At 37.6% G+C, this 6,811-nt stretch overlaps 1 protein-coding gene across 1 annotated transcript in view; it reads left to right on the forward strand.

The window, feature by feature from the left end:
* CAMK2D (calcium/calmodulin dependent protein kinase II delta) overlaps positions 1–6,811 on the forward strand; it is a 521,252-nt gene that overhangs the window by 464,840 nt on the left and 49,601 nt on the right. The gene's annotated exons all lie outside the window — the stretch shown is intronic.

Raw genomic sequence — 6,811 nt, forward strand, 5'->3', positions numbered from 1 at the left:
ACGGTGGCTGCAATGATGGGCTCAAATATAGCAGGGATTGTGGGGCTGGTGCAGGATCGGGCAGTGTTTCGTTCTGCTGTGCATGGGGTCGCTATGAGTCGGAAACGACTCAACGGCACTTAACAACAACAACGACAAGACATAAAAGTGATTTTCTTTTTTGTAAGTACATTATTATTTCAATTACTTAGATTGATTTTTTAAGGTTTTTTTTTCATTATTTCACATTATTTTTTTTTCTGTGTTTTTTAAAACTACAGACAACATTGTATATTCAAATACTGTGATTTTAAACTAATGTTGGTAGTTTGGAAATATAACATCAAATTAGAAATACATCAGTCAAAAGATAATAGAAAATGTATGTACATTGGGTACATACATGACCCTGTCTAAAAAAAAAATTCTATATTCAAGGATGGAATATGGGGGGAAAAATTAACTTTAGATGGTTTTGAATTAATATCAATGGAATTTAGTATTTGTGTTTAGGAGTGCCCTCCCAATTTACCCTTGATCTCCATTCAGTTGCCAACACCCTTTTAGATACAGATAAGGGTCATTGCAGGAAGTGGGGGAAAGAGAAGCCAAGGGATGCCAGACAGAGCAACAGGGACCTCAGGTAAGGGTAGGGACACAGGCCCCACCCCTAAGAGACAGAAAGCAGAGAGGTTTTGAACAGCTAAGCGAGACAAACTTGTCTGTCAGTTTGTCGTACTGTCATGACTTGCATGTTGCTGTGAGGCTTGAGGCTATGCCACTGATGTTTCTAATGCCAGCAGGGTTGCACATGGTACACAGGTTTCAATGCAGCTTTCAGACTGAGACAGACTAGGAACAAGGAAGAGGCCATCCACTTCTCAAAGAATTGGCCAGGGAAAACCTTATGAATAGCAAAGAAATACTGTTTGATACATTACTGCACAACTTATAAATAGCCCGGAAACATTGTCCAGTGCGGTGCAGGAGGTCACGCCTCGTAGATTGGAAGATTCTCAAAATATGACTGTGAAAAAACTGCATCATCACAGTAGAATAACCCTTACGGATAAGGATAAAGTAAAACTTTCGAGACCTCCATGTCCTGATGTGGCTTGACTCAAATTGAGGAGAAACAGCTGCAAATATCCATTAATAATAGGAACATGGCATGCACGAAGTATGAATGTAGTAAAATTGGAAATTGTAAAAAATGAAATGGAACACATAAAGATTGATATCCTAGGCATTAGTGAGCTGAAATGGACTGGTTTTGGCCACTTTGACAACCATATGATCTCCTATGCCGGGAATGACAATTTGAAGAGGAATGGCATGGCATTCATCATCACAAAGGATGTTTCGAGATCTATCCTGAAGTACAGTGCTGTCAGTGATAAGATAATATCCATACGCCTATAAGGAAGAAGAGTTAATATGACTATTACTCAAATTCATGCACCAACCACCAAAGCCAAAGATGAAGAAATTGAACAATTTTATCAATTTCTGCAGTCTAAAATTCACCAAATGTGCAATCAAGGTGTGTTAATTATCACTGGTGCCTGGAATGCAAAAGTTGGAAACAAAGAAGAATCACTGGTAGTTGGAAAATTTGGCCTTGGTGACAGATATAACGCTGGAGATTGCATGATAGAATTTTGCAAGACCAACAACTTATTCATTGCAAATACTTTTTTTCAACAGCACAAATGGCAGCTATACATGTGGACCTTGCCAGATGGAGTACACAGAAATCAGATTGACTACATCTGTGGCAAGAGGCAATGGAAAAGCTCAATATCTTCAGCCAAAACCAGGCCAGGAGCTGATTATGGAACAGATCATCAACTGCTCATATGCACTTTCAACTTGAAGACAATTAAAACAAGTGCATGAGAGGCAAAATATGACCTAGAATATATCCCTCCTGTATTTAGAGACCATCCAAAGAATAGATTTGATGCATTGAACACCAATGACAAAAAAAAAAAAAAAAGAATTCTGGGATGACATCAAGACAGTCATCCATAAATAAAGCAGAAGGTCATTAAAAAGAAAAGAAAAGAAGAAAAGACCAAAATGGATGTCGGTAGAGACTCTCAAACTCACTCTTTAGTGGGAAGTAGCTAAAGCAAAAGGAAGAAATGATGAGATAAAATAATTGAACCAAAGATTTCAAAGAGTAGTTTGAGCAGACAAAGCCAATTACTATAATGAAATGTGCAAAGACCTGAAGTTAGAAAATAAAAAGGGAAGAACACGTTCAGCATTTCTCAAGCTGAAAGAACTGATGAAAAAATTTAAACCTCGAGTTGCAATATTGAAAGATTCTATGGGCAAAATATTGAATGATGCAGGAAGCCTCAAAAGAAGATGGGAGGAATACACAGTTACTGGACCAAAACAGACCTGGTCAATGTTCATCCATTTCAGGAGGTGACTTGAGATCAAGAACCAATGGTATTGAAGGAAGGGTCAAAGCTTCACTGAAGGAATTAGCGAAATACAAGGCTCCAGGAATTGACGGAATACCCATTGAGATGTTTCAACAAACGGATGCCCCACTGGAGGCACTCACTTAGCTATGCCAAGAGATTTGGAAGACAGATACCTGGCCAACTGACTGGAAGACAACGATATTTTTACCCATTACAAAGAAAGGTAATCCCACACAATGTGGAAGTTATCTAACAATATCATTAGTATTGCATGCAAGTAAAATCTTGCTGAATATAATTCAAAAATGGTTGCAGCAGTGTATTGATAGCTTCCAGAAATGGCAAGCTGGATTCAGAAGAGGATGTGGAACAAGGATATCATAGCTGATGTCAGGTGGATCTTGGCTCAAAGCAAAGAATACCAGAAAGATGTTTACTTGTGTTTTATTGACTGTGCAAAAGCATTTGATTGTGTGGATCATAACAAATTACGGGTAACATTGAGAAGAATGGGAATTCCAGAACACTTGATTGTGTTCGTGAGGAACCTGTACACAGACCAGGAGGATGTCGTTCAAACAGAACAAGGGGACACTGCATGGTTTAAAATCAAAAAGGGAGTACGTCACGGTCAGGGTTGTATCTTTTCACCATACTCATTCAATCTGTATGCTGAGCAGATAATCCAAGAAGCTGGACTGTAAGATGAAGAACGTGGCATCAGGATTGGAGGAAGAATCATTAACAACCTGTGATACACTGACAACACAACTTTGCTTCCTGAAAGTGAGGATGGCTTGAGGCACTTACTAATGAATATTGAAGAATAGTCTGTGGTATGGATTATATCTCAATATAAAGAAAACAAAAATCCTCGCAACAGGATCTATAACATCACAGTGAATGAAGAAAAGATTGAAGTTGTCAGAGACTTCACATTGCTTGGTTCTACAATCAATGCCAATAGAAGCATCAGTCAGGACATCAGACGATGTATAGCACTGGGCAAATCGGCTACAAAGGACCTCTTTCAAGTGCTGAGGAGCAAAGGTGTTTCCTTGAGGACTAAGGTGTGCCTTACCCAAGCCATGGTATTTTCAGTCACCTTATTTGCATGCGAAAGCTGGACAATGAATAAGGAAGACCAAAGAAGAGTTGATGATTTTGAGTTGTGGTGTTGATGAATAATGCTAAAAGTACCATGGACTGCTAAAAAAGCTAACAAATCTGTCCTGGAGGAAGTGCAACTGGAATACTCCTTGGAAGGGAGAATGGCCACTTTGTCTCTCCTACTTTGGACATGTTGTCAGAAGGGACCATTCTCTGGAGAAAGATGTCATGTTTGGTGAGGTGGAAGGTCGATGAAAGAGAGGAAGGCCCTCAATGAGATGGATTCACACGGTGGCTGCAGCAATGGCCTCAAGTATAGCAAGGATCATGGAGCTGGTGCAGGACTGGGCAGTGTTTCGTTCTGCTGTGCATGGGATGGCTATGAGTCAGAAATGACTTGACGGCACCTAACAGTGACAATAACAAGGGTCATTGCTAGTATTTTTATGGACATTTTCTCATTGCCTCTGCATGCAAATACTAAACACATGTTTGAAGTTAGCTTACTTCTTTATCCCATTCCTGTTTTAGAAATGTTCATTTTGCTTCCATTTGTTTTTATACTTTTGTGTTTTTATTTTTGTAATTCAGTATACATAACTACAATCTATTCTGCAAAAGTAAGATCACACTATAGATATTTAACACAGATGCATAAAGAGAAAGAAATATGAATTGGGAGAAATGACTCATCAATTAAGTAAACATTATCTTGAAAGATTATTTACCTACAGTAATAGCCTTTAATTCTAGAGATGGAATTAGGAAGATATAGTCTTGAAAAGTTGAATTTGTGTTATGGAGTAAGGAACTTGGAAATTTTCAGATTGAGAAAATATATAGGCAATTTAGGGAATAAAAATGGTTCTAGACCACAAGTTCCCAGTCACCTCTGCTGACTTCCCTTTTCGGTTGAATAAAACAGCTGCCACTATTAAAGTACACTCTATTTATATCACTAGTGCATTGACCTAACTCAAGTAGTCTGTCATTATTTTTACAGTAGAAAGGCGGAGGCTCTGTAGAACATTTTATTTAGTAGTCCTGTTCATCTTGTTCTTGCCCCTGAGCCTTAAATTTGAAATTTGAACCAAGATAATTTTATGAATCATTGATGCCAGTCACATTAGATATAGAGATCCTTATTTTTAACCAAATAAGCAGATGTGCCAGTTAGCTCTCCAGTGATTCAGAAAACATCATCTTTACAAGTGTTTTTGAATTCATTATTCGTTAGTTCTTTCAACTAAGCAAAATGTTTATGTGACTTTTTTCATTCTTCCCTTGAACAAGACTCAGAAAGAGGAATTAACCTGTGTACTCTCTTCTGGAGAGATTGAATCTTTAGATAACTAAAAAGAAGTTGAATTCCAATACCTCAGTCATTATATATAACTCTCCCTTCAAGAAATATGTTTGTTCTTTGGTGATCACAGCTAGGTTTTTTTACTTGAATTTGACTCTTACATGTATGTATACTAAGTGTTGGTTCAGGATAATTTCTCTTAATTTCTATAAATATCAATATATAAGAGTCTCTCTCAGTGTTGCTGTAAAAATTGGAATATATCTTTTAATAAATTAAAATTATATCATCAGTTTTCAGAAAATAGTTTTCCTCCACAAATCACAACATTGATATGTGTTTCATCTTGCCTCTAGGATTTCCAAAATTGAGACAGTCTTTATTGTTATGCTTTGTCTACATTCATCAATGATAGAGAAATTAAGCATAATTTTGAGGTCAAAGGAAATGTGTAGTTGATCATTAAGCCCAAGGTGCTTTGGTTTATTCCTTGAACTCAGTGAATAAAATATTTAAATTTTTGTTCAATTTTATTAGTATGAATCAGGCCACAGAGTCATAGCTGTAACACATGAGAGCCCATTTGTCTATTCATCAAGATCCATGAATGATGATTCTGATGGCTAGCCCTTCCAATACTGAATTGTGTCAGAAATCTTTATGACTAGAAGACACTTTGAAAGGTCAGCCAGACTTTTTCTGATAGGCAGGTGGTATGTAAACCTTTTTTTTTTAAATTGTGATTTGTGTAAAATTGTACAGAGCAAATTTATTTTCCATACAGTTCATGTGCATTTTGTTTCATGACATTGATTGCAATCCCCATAATGTAACAGCTCTCTTCCCGCTTCCTCTCTGTGGTTACCTTTTCCCTTTGTCCTTCATTCCTATGCATTCCTCCTCTCTGAGCTATCTCTCTGTGTAAATACTGCCCTTCTGCTCCCATGGTTGATTGTAGAACAATCAAGGAACATGGAGTGTATCTACCTGGTATAAATGTTCACCTTATATGCCTGCCTATTGTTTGGCTGGAAACCATGGGAGTGAGTTCAATTCCAGGCCTGAAGGGTGTTGAGGGGCCATAGTCTCAGGGGTTTCACCCGTCTCTATCAGACCAGTAAGCCCTGTCTTTTTTATGATTTTGAATTTTGTTTCACACTTTTCTCCCACTCTGTCCAGGATCTTCTACACTGATCCCTTTCCAAGTGGTTGATAGTGTTAGCTGGGCACCTTCTAGTTCTTCTGGTCTCATGGTCATTTAGGCTGAGGTTCTCATGGTCCACTAGTCCCTTGGACTAATTGTTTCCATATATCTTAGGTTTTCTTCATTCTTCTTTGTTCTGGATGAAGGAGACCAGTTGTTGCACCTAGATGGCCACTTGCAAGACCCTTGTTGCTACTTACCAAAGGATCTTTAATGTAATGTGTTATGTGTAATTGATCATTAAGCCCAAGGTGCTTTGGTTTATTCCTTGAACTCAGTGAATAAATTATTTAAATTTTTGCTTAATTTTAGTAGTGTGAATCAGGCCACAGAGTCATAGCTATAATACTTGAGAACCTATTTGTGCATTCGTCAAGATCCATGCAGCCTTCTGATGGCTAGCCCTTCTAATACTGAATTGTATCAGAAATCTTTATGACTAGAAGACACTTTGAAAGATCACCCAGACTATCATTCTGATAGGCAGGTGGTACATAAACATTAGGATTTAGAACAGTGTTTTTGTGTAGTGTTATACCAATTGAGCTAGGTGTTCCCCATGTCACAAATGTTTTTAATTATTTATTATGCTGTTACTATGCTTCTCCAGGAATCTTATCTATTAATCAGTACACAGTTCTCAAGAAAGACCCTTATATAGTGCGATATTTGAATGACTGTCTTCTTAATTCTTTACTTCAGAGTTTACTGTAGTTCTAGATAACATGAGGAGGAATATGTTTATTTTCCAGTTCTATTGGATCCCAAAAT

The sequence above is a fragment of the Orycteropus afer genome, unplaced genomic scaffold (genome assembly GCF_000298275.1).
Source record: "Orycteropus afer afer isolate SDZICR_OR568_19922 unplaced genomic scaffold, OryAfe1.0 scaffold00071, whole genome shotgun sequence".
NCBI lineage: Eukaryota > Metazoa > Chordata > Mammalia > Tubulidentata > Orycteropodidae > Orycteropus > Orycteropus afer.